The following is a 15138-nucleotide window of genomic DNA, read 5'->3' as shown; positions in this document are numbered from 1 at the left end:
GAATTCATGGAACCTATGTGAGATTCGAGCCATATATATGTGCTTTTCTTTGGAGAGTTTTATTCTATCGTTTCTTGGCTTTATAACCTCATTACATCTATTTTTGATCAATTCATATGCCATAGAATTGCAATGAACTAGAGAATGCTAGAACTTATTTTGTGAAACTTTCGAAGCTTTATGTCATAATATACTCTGATTTTGAAAAGGATTGTTGGATCTTTTTAGGAGTTCCACCACTTAAAGCCAAAAAGCCGTACATCCCTATTTGAGCCCTGCTTGGGACACCTTAGTGTTAACCCCTTTGAGCCTACGTTAAGCCTTTTCTTTCGTTACCAACATGTTATATCCTTGCTTAGTATAGCTATATCTCTACCTTGTCTTTGAGGCTTGGCAGAGCCAATTTTGGATGTTAATATGGAGTGATGATTTAATTCAAGTGTGGGGTTATGCTATTGTATGTATGTTATGCCGTGAAAAGAGTATGAAAAGAAAGAAGAAAAGTATATATGCACGGCGAAGAAAACAAAAAATTGAAAAGATTGAATGAAGATCTCGGCATACATGTTGTTTTTGGTGAATTTGGAGTTGTGATGTATTTGTTGAAGGCTCAATAATGTTATACTTTAGCCTTTGTTCGTTTTCACAATGTTTAAAGTGAAGAATGAGTCCAACATGATGAAATTTGGCCCTTGTTTTATGGAGTATGGTGACATAAGGTGGATGCTTTGCTCTGCTAAGTCTTGAGGATGACCTTTGTGATTCCTTTACCCTAAAAAATAATATCCATGCCGAGCCTAAGCTATCTCTTTTCCAAAGATCCGTATGATTCTTAAAATGAGTAACTCTTGATTTGTGGAGTTTGTTTCATGAGTAAGCATATGGTTTGGGTTCATTTGTGCATATGATTGGTATCTTTCATGAGGTTTTCGATTTTCACTATGTTCATAACTCTTGTGTGTGAAAAGCTTTTAAGCATATGCCATGTTCTTGAGAGAAAAGATTCGGAGTGCATATCCTTTGTGAGTTGAATTTGAACTTGTTTTGAACATGTCGAGCTTAATTTCACCTTTGTTTCTGCCATGTCTTACTTGTTAAACGAAATCTCATGTTTATTAACCATTGAATTCATCTTATCTATTTCGATTAAGTGTTATTCTTGATGCTATGAGTTTGAAGATCTCTGAGACAAAATGTTGAAGGTATTAGATGTTGTGTCGATAGTTTTAGTTGCTTTGATTTTGTTTTATGTTTTGATTTCCCTTTTTAGTGTTTGCTAAGGGACTAGCAAAGTCTAAGTGTGGGGTTGTTGATAGGAGCACAAAGTGTGACGTTCTTAATGTATATATGCCCTATTCTTATGCTTTGTTACTTCTTATTTAGTTGTTTTAGGTTCATATTTGTCATATGTATGTTTTAAGTAGAGCTATGCCGAATTTAGATGATTTGATGATGAAATTGTGCTAAGTGTTAGAAATCCTTATTGAGCTAGGATTCCTTACTCGACTATGATTCTACTTTCCTATTTTCATTCTTTCCTATTCCTTAATCGACGATTTCTTTTCAGGAAAGACAAATCATATTTGGAAAGAAAGAAGAGTTGCCGAGTTGCATTCCTAGTTGAACAAGGAAATCATATTCGAGTTGAAGAAGGAGAAGAGGAGGCCGGCCTAGCTACTCCTAGTTGGACCAAGATTGTTGCCGTGCAGCCCTTAAGTGATCTCCCTATTGGACTTGGTTTCCTACATCAAGTTGGATAGGGAGTACATAAATCAAATCCATAACAAAGAGGATTTCAGCTTCCCAATTGGATTCTACTTCCTTATGGGACGGCAAGAAGGCTACCCCATTCAGAGCATCATCAACCCTACACACAAACACAAGCCTAGCTCTGCCGAATTCATTCTTCATCCTTCTAAGAAATTCTAAAACCGATTCCATCATTCCCCACCAATCAATAGCCTTCAAGCACGCTTGTGAAGAAGGTTTCATCCATAGAAGTCTCGGCTACACTTGTGGATTGCTTGATTTATAAAGTGTAACCGTGATTCTCTCTTTGTTTCAATTCGGTTTTTAGGTTTTTCTTGTTCTTGGATGAGCATGTGATTTGTGTAGAGTAAACTTGTTTCGATTTTGTCTATGAGGTAGTTACTTGTTTCAAATTATATAAAGTTGCGATTTTAGGTTTTTAGTTCTATGATTTTGGTTTCTGCCGTGCCTTGTTATTGAATGATTTCGATATCTTTATGTTATGTATACGCTTGTAGCATGATATTTAGGTTGTTGGATTTATGACTTATGCTATGAACATGTTTATCTTTTCTATGTGATTTTCGAAATTGCATGATTGGGGGTTAAGTAGGTGACATGCTTAATGAATTCAATATGCGTGGCTTTGGAGTTGCATGGTAGGATAAGTATGTTAGATTTCGATTAAGACCGCTTGGAATGGATCGAATGTGTTAAGTGTCTATGTGTTTAGGTTACTGCTTAGGACCCTAATTGCATGATCCAACCTTAGTTATTCATGATAGTGTCTCGGCATGACTCTTAAAGGAGAACTAGAACTTGATTTTCGTTAGCTTTATATGATTTGTTTGGTGATTGTTTATGTATTGGTTGGTTGATCACATGTATATATTAGTTTAGGTTTTATTTTCTGTTTTTATCTTTGATACCGATCCTATATCTCAAATCTTTTATATCTTTATGAATTCGTGTTAAGTGTTGTGATCCTAAGCCCTGGCTGGATCCCCGGTTTGTGAACGATACCATCTTTCTTTATACTACTAACGATGCTTACAGGGTTAAATATTGATGTCGAGTAATCGAGAATTCATCAAGAGACAATCTTATATATAGTAGTCCATAGACTGATAGGCCTGAAGTTAACTATGTGCCGAGGACCTTCAATCTTTGGAATAAGGGCAATAATAGTGTGATTTAAACCTGCAGGGAAAACAAAATTTGCAAAAGCATTATCAACAGTCTTAAAAATATCATCAGAATATAAAGACCAATGATTTTGATATAAAATGGCGGGAAAACCATCATGTCCAGGAGCCTTGAGACAACCAATGGAAAAGAGAGAATTCATAACTTCATCAAGAGTCACAACCATGCAAGTTCTCTCCATACAATGCTTATCAACAACATGAAACAACCAAGGGATGATAAATCTTGTATTATCATAATCACCGGCAGAAAAGAGATTAAAAAAGAATTTGACAGCAATATCTTTCATCTCAGTAGCATCAGAGGTCCATCTGCCATTAGTATCAAACAACTCCTCAATTTTGTTCCTTCTTCTTCTAACAAAATATGATTTTTTTTTTTTGAAATCGTGTCCCCACCCTTGAGCCAATTGTTTCTTGATTTCTGCTTCCAGAAGAAGCATTCCTGACCCCTAATGCTTTCATACTCCTTAATAAGACCAGCCTCAAGGTTAGTTAAGAAAGAGTTCTCATGTTTATCCCTTGCCTTCTGAATATCTCCAATCCTTACAAGAATCTTTTTCTTCCTATGAAAAAGATGACTAAAAGTCTGCTTATTCCATGTAGAGAGAGCAGAAGAAAAATCCTTAATTTTTGAAGAAAAGTCACCATTAAGAGAATTCCAAGTGGTTGAAATAAAATCAGAGTAATCACCATGAGAAAACCACATAGCCTGGAACTTGAAGGGAGTAACTCTACCATTCACAAAATTATTAGAAGTTAATTGCATAAGAATAAGACAATTATCAGACCTTGTTTTCGGCAAGTGATAGATGAAGGCATCAGGGTAAGAAGATCGCCAATCAATATAACAGAAAGCCCTATCCAATCTTTCGTTAACTCTATTGTTGCTCCATGTATAACAAGAACCAGAAAAGCTCATATCAATCAAAGCAGCTCTGTTAATCCAATCCCTCAGACCACCAAATCTCATAGTCAAAGGTCCAGAATTCTTGTCAGCAGCTGAAACAAGCTCATTGAAGTCACTAATAAACATAGCAGGGAGCTTAAACTGATCAGCCAAGCTCTCAAAGTACCTCCACAAACCAGCTCTAGAAGTGTGAGTAGGGCTAACATAAACCACATATAGCATCCAAGCAATTTTAGAATGAATATAAATCTTAACAGAAATAGATTGAAAATTGCTAGCAAGAAAAGTAACATTGGTTCTGAGATTGTTCCAACAAAGCCAAATACCACCAGAAAAACCAGAAGCTTCCTCAATCCTGAAGTCATTGAAACCAATGTTCCTAAGAGTGTCAGAAGCCTTGTAGAATTGAACCCTATGTTCACATGTAGCTAAAACATCAACATTATGCAGTTTCACTAGATCTGCAATAGCAGAACGAAAACTCTCACTGCCAGCACCTCTGACATTCCAAAAAATTACCTTAAATATTGAAAAGGCATGAGAAGGGAGGGTTAACACCCTAATTATCATCATCCTTATCTTCACCATTATGGGAAGGCAAGGTTGCATCATGTGGCACCATGCTATTAGAAGCAAAAGTCTCATCAACAAAAGACTCAGAACAATCATCAACACTGACCATATCATTCTGCACAATCATATTCTCCTTAGAAGGGCTGTGTCCAAAAAGAGTTGAGGTGCTAGTTCCAAACACATTAATTCCCACATTTTCAAAAGAAAGTTTCTTAAAACCATGAGACAAAGGTTTAGAATTAAATGAGCTAAGACTCTTGGGTTTCATCAGAGAATGGGAGATCCCCTTGCCACTTGCACTAGCAACATTAGACACATATGTCAAAGCAGTTCTAGAATTATAATTATTCATGGGAATAGATTTCACCTTAGAAGATGTAGGAGAGGTAGTATTAGCAGAGTTCACAGGATTCTTAGAGCTAGTAGCATTCTTAGGCTGGGGAGACTTCTGACCTTTCTTCTTATTCTCTTGGAAACTAGTTCATTGCTTAACAATCTTAGGAGCATCAGCAGAAGGCTTGTCTAGAACCACATCATCATTACCAGTTTCATCTCCACCTTAAAGGATGTCAAATCTAGACCCAGATTCCACAGATTTCCTCACATTAGCATTATAACTATTTTTCTTCTTATTCCTATAGTTCATGAGCATTTAGGGACCCATATCATCCTTAATCACTTCAGTTTGAGCCATAATCTCCATAGCATTAGCATTTTCAGAAACAAAAGCAGAACTATCATCAGATACCACAACAAATTCAGGAACATTAGCTTGTTGTACGTTGGAAGAACTAGGCCTCACAATACTTGTACATTTATCCTTCGAGTGCCCAAAACAACCGCACTCAAAGCAAATCATAGAAATACCCTCATAAACCAGATGATACACAATTCCTTCTACTTCCACAAAAGGTTTTAGAGGCTAATTCAAATCAATTTCAATGCAAATACGAGCAAATTTACCCCTAGCTTGACCAACAGTAACATGATCAACTCTTACAACATCTCCAAGAATTTTACCAATCTTATCCACAATAAAGTCTCTGAAAAACTTAACAGGAATATCAAAAATCCTTACCCATAGAGCCATCTTGCCAATAACCTTAGTTACAGGGTTGAAATCAGGTTGCTACTTCCTTACAACAAGAGTTTGCCTAGCAAGTATCCATGGACCATTGCATAGAGCATAGTTCATGTCCTCCTCAAGATTGAATTTCACAATGAAGAAATTATTGGGCAAATCAATGAGCTGCCACCTTCCCTTGACTTGCCATTTTCTATGAAGACCATTCAACATGAAGTCAAACGAATTAGTAGAGTTAGGTTTTCCCATAAGCTTAACCACAACAACACACCTCCATTCAAAATCAAGCTTATTGTAGATTTTTTTTCCGAGAAGGAAATATTGGGACCATGTTTACCCTAAAAGTAAACACAATTAGAATATGAGAAATCAAAATCTTCTGTCATCGTTTGTTTGAAACGATCAGTGGAGCTCGTCAGAGTGTTAGCATACGACATCAAATCCTCACATAGAGGAGAAGGGTGAACAGTGTGTCTAAATCTACCATTGGAAAGGTTTCAAGGTCATCACAGAGATCAAACCCAGTTTTATTGGATTCACCACCAGATCGGTGCAAGGAGCAAAAGAAATCAAGGAAAACGAGAAGAAATCAAGCCCAATCAGATAAGCTAACAGATCTAATCTTAAAGATGAAGAAAATATTTGAAGACCTCAATATAAAATATCACCTCATGCCTCAGGAGATTGCTTTCACCAGAGTTGGGTCAGCAACTACAGAGCTTCGACCCTCATGACGCTGATAATGTTTGTCAGAATTTGATGAAGAATGTCCGGCCTCCTATAGGGTTATGAAAGGGTCGCCTGTTCAAACCCAACAAGAGATCAAATAGTCCTTGAAGCTTGAGAAATATTTAAAATTTATTTAAGGAAACGATCTGCCTCTTCCTCAATTTGACTGGGATTCTCCTTACATTTGATATCAAAGAGGGGAAATCAACAGAGAAAAAAGATTGGGAAAAGCTCTGCCTGGTCTGGATCGGTGGAAAAACAACTATACATTTTAAACTCATATAACCTTGATTTCTCTTGCTAAGACTTTACATTGTGTTGATATTGAGTTACATCCTTTGGCCACCATTTTTCTTAAATACATAGCTCTAATGTGGCAATTTGAGACCATATCTATACAGCATGTGCACAGGGAAAGAAACACAGTTGCAGACATCCTTCCCAAGAATAGTATTCTTCATGCCAGAGGCTTTTGCATGAGTAGCTAAGAATTGCCTTGTTGTTGAAACCATCATCAACGATATTTTAGGAATTGCTAAGAATATGAGCTTTAAGACCAGCTATGTTAGCTAGTTTCTCTTGTTCCATTCTTTCTTAGGCCTTTGGCTTCATTTGTACCAAAAATAAGTGACTAAGACTCACATTCTTTCCCATTTTCCACAATTCTCACTTCGGTCGTGCTCGCTGTTTCTCGAAAGTATCTTTTTTCTTGGAACATGGTCAACCAGAAATTATTATGTTCGCGATTCTTCACCCACCGATGCAGAAAATGCTCAAGTTTTCCATTCTCATATGAGGCCGGAAAGCTTATTGGCAACACGTCGGCACGCAGTGATTCATCATGCTCAAACATTAGCCGATCGCTCGTTAGGGACGGTTTATAGATCATCAAATTTCCACAAATGGAATGAGAAGTGGGTCCATGTAAATGTCGAAGTTAGTCGACTTAGTTGCCTTCTCAACTGCTCTTGTTGCGCTGTAGAAAGAAATACCTTCTAACACTGTAAATCGCTATTGAAGAAGAAGCTGAAAGGGAGAGAGCGGCCTCCAGAGAGCCGTGATCGAGGGTTTTGATTATCATAGGTAGGATATGAGCGATGGGTGAGTTGTAATTTAAGCTCCTCAAACTCTTGCATAATGCTCTTGCAGTTCAGAGGAAGTTCTCACTATTATCATTCTGGATCAAATTAACCAAAATAGCTGAGGTCTGATTCCACAACCAGCTTAGCAATCTTCAAGCTCATAGCAAGTTAAGCACATCACCTGATCCGATATTTAACATCAAAATCTCCACCTTGGAACCAGTCTCATCTCTAATGACACTGCCTGCGCCAATATCATCATTACCAGACCTTGATCCATCCACATTAAGTTTATGAAACCCAGTAGCAGGCTTGATCCAAAAAGGCATGCATGACTGTTTTGCACACCATAATTGTTAGCAGCAACTCTGTTCCATTCCTCAGCATAATTAAAGATGACTTCAGGAGGGTTATGAGGATTCCAACCCCCTTTTTTGTTACATTTCAATCGAGCCCTTGTATAAGATCCCAAGCCCCTTGTTTTGTCGATTTAATAAAATATGGCTGCAGTAACAGCAGTAGATCTATTGACCAAAAAAAAAAACAACAGTAGATCTCGATTGGCAGTGTTTTCACTCAACTAACCACAAGGTATCTGCAATAGTTCTAGTACCATCTATGTTTTTATTTTTTAATTATGAACTGACATATGCATATATAGATCTCTAAGTTGAGAAGAGATGGCTTTTCCCCAGAATGAAATAAAAATTGAAAAACTAACCAATTTTTTTTACTCGAGGGACACTTACAAGTGACAAGACGGAGATTAGAACATTATTAGTATTCAAGTTTGCACGACCAGTGTCAACTGCTGCTTACATTTTACCTGTTAGTGGCTTTGAGATCCCTCTTGGTGTGTGGGATTAATGGCCAAGAAAATATGAAGACATCACCTGGAATGAGGTTTCACATCACTCAGCTACAAGATCTAACTTAACTACCAGAGAATTGAGCTTATATATGTATATGCGATTAGCCGATTATACACCAAGATGTAAACAAGATACCGAACGCAACTTAAAGAAGCTGATTTCGTAGGAGGCTGCTATCTAAATATGTGTAAGGACTATTAAATTTCCACCAGATAACTCGACTGAAGGTCATCGTCCCAGTTCAGAGTTACATTATTGTCAAAATGTACACCATTTTCTTAGAATATTCAAATGCAAAGGAGTTTAACAGATGCTCCTAAAGAGAATTGGAACCCGGACTCAAACTTGTCACCAAATCTCAGGGTTTCTAAGATGCCAACCTCTTGATAAAGGCACCTATATGAAATGATGTGTAAGACCAGAGATGGATGACAGCAGAAGAGTACATGAAATTCTGTATTTCCATTCGGAAAGTGGAATTTTCTTGGGTGCGAAATTCAAATTCATGTATCAAATACTTAGAAGGCAAATGAACTAATGAAGTATCTGTCTTGGCAGAGTACATCAATATGAACTAAATCAAATACATTTAGAATATCAAACACCAAACAGAGTAATATCCTTGAACTCATTTACTAGTTAAAGTGTCAAACTAGTAGATACTTGAGAGATTATGAACCAGTATCTGAAACTTGATACGGCACTGTATGTATGTATGTATGTATGTGACATAGCAAGCAAAAACCAAAAGCAAACGAATAAGCAACCATATAAGACCCTTCATAATAACAAAAAATGATATCTTGGCTCAACAATAGAAACATAACCAGGTGGCCACACAAAGATAAATGATGTATCACAATCGTGTTATGGAACAGGTTTTAATAACTCAAGTGATCAGAAAGGAACTATAATAACCCGAATTTTCATGTATTAATTCTTGTCATTTCTCGAAAATCAATTGAACATGATATATGAAATTTGTATTTTACATCCTTTACATAGTCCTTATACGAAGTATGAATTGATTTCGGAGTCAAAAGCTTGTTAAACGAATAAGTTCTTTTAACTAAAGTTGATTTTTAATTAGTCACTCATCTCTGAAACTTTATTCACAAAAGTCATAGAGCTCGTCAATACAAGTTCGTGGACATGTGACACGCTTAAATCATACATCATATGTGAAAGTTGTTAGCAACAGAAGTTTGGTTTCCGATTTTGAAATGGTATAAAAAGGGCATTATGGAAAAACATTCCTAAAAATCAGAAAATCAAATTGACACAGCCGCACACACGCGACCGTTCATCTTCCCCAAATCACGTCTAATCTTCTCCTCCGTCTATCTCCCTCATCCGACCGCCATTTCTGTCGCTGCCGGTCTCTTTAGAACCGCATGGTCGGCCGTTCAAAGCCTGGGGTGGTGGCGCACCTTTTCCCAATGCTCAGCAGTCACACCATATAACACCCCATACCCGACTTCTCCAAAGTAACTCAGATATAGAGTGAGACTAAAGTAGAATTATGCAAACAACAAGCTAATAGTCATTCCAATATCCTCACCACAATCCTCATCAGAAGAGAGAGAAAGAAAAGAGTTATATGTACCTCACTGACCATTCGTTTTTGCAAAATCTATAGCTGTAGTGTTTTCTGCTAAATTCCAAGTTGTTGCTCAATTTTGTTATCGGTCTCACCAAATCCAAATTCAATAATAACAACCTATCATCGCCATCCCCACCACCGCCGTTGTGCATAGTAGCCACAGTTACGTATGACGGTCATCGCTTAATCGAAAATGAAGTTCGCCGGAAAGCACAGATTCCACGCCATGAAACCTTCTCTTCGATTCTTGCTCAACATAGCTCTTCTCTAGGAAATAAGAACACAAAGATGGTGGCAATGTCAATAGGATTCCATGGTCACCAGTTTGACGACAGGAGACAGGCAGACTATGGAGAAAGAAGCCGACGATGGAGAAAAGATCAGAGCTCCATCGTTGCAGCACCGCCCCAAAGATCGACCCCCTTCCCCTTGGAGGAGTCAGTGATAAAGATGAGGGTGAGGAGGTCGGTGCTATGAATATTGATGAAGGAGGTCGGTGTTCCCTCTTTCCTGAATGATCTAGCTAATTAACCTTGCATATATTGTATGTACATTCCCCAGTTTGATGGTCTGGATTGAACGTCGCATGATCAACGATCAATATTTACTTATTTATTTATTTCCTTTTATTTTACACTAGTAACTTATTTGATATTACAAATATTTCATGAACACACTACAGCTATAACTATAACAATTTAATTAACTACGTCCTAAAATTTGTAGGGTATCACACACCAACGCCGAGAAGTCCTGCATCTTTTCGTCGCCGTCACAATCTGCATCACCGGTGAGATTGGGGCTTGGGGCTACCATCAATCGACCACCTCCACTTCTTGGATCACATCTGTTCAGGCCTTGGAAATTGTTTGGGGTTACCACTCAATCTACAACTATTGCATCGACAGGAGAATTGCAGCTTCACCTCCGATGGTCTTCAGGCCACGTTGGCGGCCATTGTAGGTACAAAAGCCCCATCTCTTCATTGGATCTTCGGGTTATGTGTTGAGGCAGTTATGTGTTGAGGCATTGGGAGTATGAGTTTGGGTGGTAAGGAGGGGTGATTGAAGTGGTGTTGGCCGGCAACAAGTTCCACTGTTCTTAATGCTTTTCGGTTGATATTGAGGTCCAATTCATGTTTAGGTGCAGTGTGTTGTTAGTTAGATAGAGATACAAAACTTTCATGGTGAACCAAGTGAATCATGGTTAGTGTTAACTTGAGATCAATTAGTTTTGTTATTCGGACTACATAGGTGAGCTTGGAATGAATTTGACTTTAAAAATTGAAGAGAGGGTTTAGTGAAGTAGGATTTTGGCAAATGCTTGGGGAGTACAGTGTGAGAGCTCGATTGGTCGATTTTACTTTAGTATTTGTGCTAAGTGAAGGCTATGTTTTGTTACTTAGGTATGGACGAGGCGAGAGAGTGAGCATCTCTTGGTATAGTAGAAGACGCAGCGGGAATAAGAAGTGAGTAAATTTCACAATGTTGGAGTTACATTTTAGTTATTGATATAATAGTGATCTATATATGTTTATTTAATGGTAATCATAATATACTTATTTAATGTTATCAATCTAATTTTAATTTATATGGGAAAATAGTGATGTTGTTTGTGTGTGATTGTATATTGTGGCGGAAGGGACCGAAATTGGAGAAAATGTACCTTACGGTAAAGTGTAGTTTTATTTGTGAATTTTTATTGATTTTGGCAAAAGTGGCGTATTGTGAGTTTCTATTTGTTTTGACAAAGTGGCGATAGGCAGTGTCGGAACCACATTTTAGCCGGTGTGGGGATGATTAGTTAGAGCTTTAGTCTTTTTACCAATCTATTCTCGGAGGCGACGTGAGAATTGTTGTAACCTCGGGAATAGAGTTTTTGTGAGAGTGGTTATTAATTTCAACTGGTAGTTGTTGGCTCAAGGGTTCATGAGGGATTGGAACTAAATATTGTGGTTTATATTTTGGGTCTTGAAGTTGTGATGAACTGATGACGATTATTTTTGTGAAACTATTAAATTGTTTGATTTACTCATCCGGGCTGTAAAGCTTACCGGGTTTGTGTTTACAATCCCAGAATTGGTGCAGGAGATAGAGCTGCAAGTGATACTCCGCAAGATCGGTTGGATCTTTGAGAGACTATAAGGAGCAACATAACTTAGTTCACTTTTCTTAGTTTTTGGTAAGATTCAAGGGATCGTTACATACTCAATTTATGTATTTAATGGTTATGTAATTTTGTTGTAAGCTGAGTCGTTGTTGAACTCAATTTTTGATTATATGTTAATATAAGATGATTTCAATATATTTGAAGTTATATTAGAGTTTATCACAACTTCAAAATTGAATTTGTATCATTCAAATTTTGGGTTGTGACAAGACCAAAACATATATTTCATGTGTATAAGACTGGAAACTCTCAAGGGTTTTATCCGCCAAACAGGAAACACAGAAGGTTGATGCTTGAGGTGGCCGCCTGGTTCATGGGAACAAGCTTGTTAATCTTTGTTTACCCCTTCAAATTGAACAATTGGCTTTCCTGCTAATCGTTTTAAGGATAACTAGGTTAATTCTATTCTGAAATGGCTCACGTACTGGTCAGATATATTTACATGACCATTTGGGAAGGTCAACTCTCTCTAAAGCTCTGTTGGTTTTCTAAGCACGTATGCAGACTTCCTAATCTCTATGCGGCCCTAAAATTGATCAACTATAGATGGTTTCTACTATGCTTGAATTTAAAATGCCTGCAAGAAATGTTGAAGGCTAAACTGGTGATTAATTAGTTACGTAACTTGACTAATAAAATTCCCTTAAACTAATATTTTATCACATACGAACCCAACTAGATCTCCTATCCAGAACTACAAGTCGAAAAGAACATCTAAACATCATATATACACACACACTAATTTATGGGCACCATCACCACACAGTTGGTTTGCCCAAATCTTGGTAATGGAAGATCAAGGCTAATTCATCCAACAGAAAATGTTACAACTAAAGAAAGTTGCAAACGTAAACCTAACTCTTCATGGGATAAGTTGGCATCAGATTTAGTAGAAACCATCCGTATCAACTAATCCATAAATATTTGAGGTGGCAACATTCACGAGACATGTCGATATAATAATTTTCTTAGGTCGCACACTACCTTATTGGCAGCAACTAGTAAAAAACACATGATGGCAACCATGACTAAGAAACAGGATCCTGTAGAGGACAACATGTCATAAAAAAAACTCTAGTACCACATAACTTGAGAAATGGTTGCCACTCTCACTATCAACTAGTACAACTCCGGTACCACAAAACTTCACAGCGCACAACATATATATTGTGCCACTCTCACTATCCAACTAATTAAACTATAATTTGGGAGCTCACAACATACATATTGTGCCACTCTCACTATCCAACTAATTAAACTATAATTTCAGAGCTCACGACATATAATCGTGCCACTCTCACTATCAAATAATTTAAGGGGTATAGAGCATATAAAACTAAATCAGAAGCCCTCGCAAATGTATGTTGATCAGTAAACATGAATTTCTAAGAAAAATGACTTAAATGAATACTTAGCATATTAAATCCCTCTGTCCTGAACCTAGATTTATAGCCAACCAGCTAGAAGAATAAGCAACATCAAACTATATGAAGGACAAAACCAATAATTAATCTACATGATATGTCTAATAAACAGGCATATTGTCATCTTCAAAAGAAGACAGATGAATGTATCAGTTGAGTGATGCAGCTGTAATCAGAAGCTAAGAGATAGGAGTTTGGTGTGGGAATCACTCAACCAGCTGAAGATAGGATATTGGGAAACACTCACAAAAATAGAGTAAACTCTGAAGCATGTTAATATCCCCACAAGGCTAAGATTACAAAGATACATATGGAGACACAACTTAATTGAAATGTGAGTTACAATAGGACCCTCACAATGACCAAAAATGACTTGTCAACTTTCCACGCGCATGACTTGACTAGGACATAAATGACTGATGTACCTCTAATGGACTCTTAATTGATGCATCACTGAGGGTTTTACACCAAAACTCCCCTGCACTCCTATTTCCATCATCGCATACAATATAACTACATATGATAACAATGTGCAACAACTGTAGTTTGATATACCATGGAAAGTTTCTCAGTAAAAATATATATGTCAAGGGAGAAAACAAAACATCCCTGCCAAAGACAAAGGTTGACCTGTCAAAAAAAATCAAACATGAAAGCAACAATGTATAAGGTTATATCTCGACAAAATAGCCTCAGTGAGTTCTCCTTTGAACTCCAGTTTGTAGAAATAACTTGAATCATTTTCAAAGTTGCAGAATCATGAACTTTGAAGACCAACAATCTCTGAGGTTATATCCCCAAAACTAGAACTTCAATGAGTTCAACGTTTGAACTCCAAATCAAAATGACTTGAATCAGTTGAGTGTTGGCATTAAATATCAACAACTCAGAAAATTGCATTCATCTCATGCATAAAAAATTTCAAAGGACCGGTCAATCCAACTATGTTTTAGCTCAATGTGTTGGAACTCCAATTAAAAAGACTTGAGAAAATAGATATGAGCCAATTTGGGGTTACTGTTATTAATCCCAAATATAAAGAAATGCACAATAATCTCTTCCTAAGAAATAATTTTCACTATTGGAGCTATCAAAATGAACTTTATTGAAACCCACCCATTCAAGATCTCACTTTTTTTTGTCCGCATCTATTATCCCGCTTATGGTTCATATAACAAAAGGTAACAATCTCAGAGGTTCTAACACCAACAATATGGCCTCAAGGAATGCTCTATTTAGGACTCTAATTTGGGTAATTCATATGAATCAATTTCAAAGTTAAAGAATCATTAAGTAACTTTGAAAGCAACATGTCCCCAACAGTAGAACCTCATTGAGTAAACTACTGGAACTCAGAATAACTCAGTAGATTGTTTTACATCTCAGGCAACAACACTGTCTTGAGGGACCAATCCGAATACTATTTCTGAGGCAACAACTCAACATATTCTTTCAAATCTCAGGTAACAACCGTTTTAAGGAACCAATCCGACTACTGGTTCAGAGCTCGATACATTAGTATTAGTATCAAGGGACATCTATTCAATTGATTCTCGGGACAGATACCCTTATTAATAGAGTCAGTTGTAAGTTTGTAACAAAAACCAGCTCTAGTATTACACCATTTAATCCGAAAATTCGATTGAGGGTCAAGGCAACAGAGGGGCAGAACCAAATATTAAATGCCACAAAGGCGATCAAATAGGGTTCTTCAACCCCAACAAATGAGGGAGATCGA

The sequence above is a fragment of the Argentina anserina genome, chromosome 7, assembly GCF_933775445.1.
Source record: "Argentina anserina chromosome 7, drPotAnse1.1, whole genome shotgun sequence".
NCBI classification, from domain to species: domain Eukaryota; kingdom Viridiplantae; phylum Streptophyta; class Magnoliopsida; order Rosales; family Rosaceae; genus Argentina; species Argentina anserina.
This window is presented reverse-complemented; position numbering follows the sequence as displayed.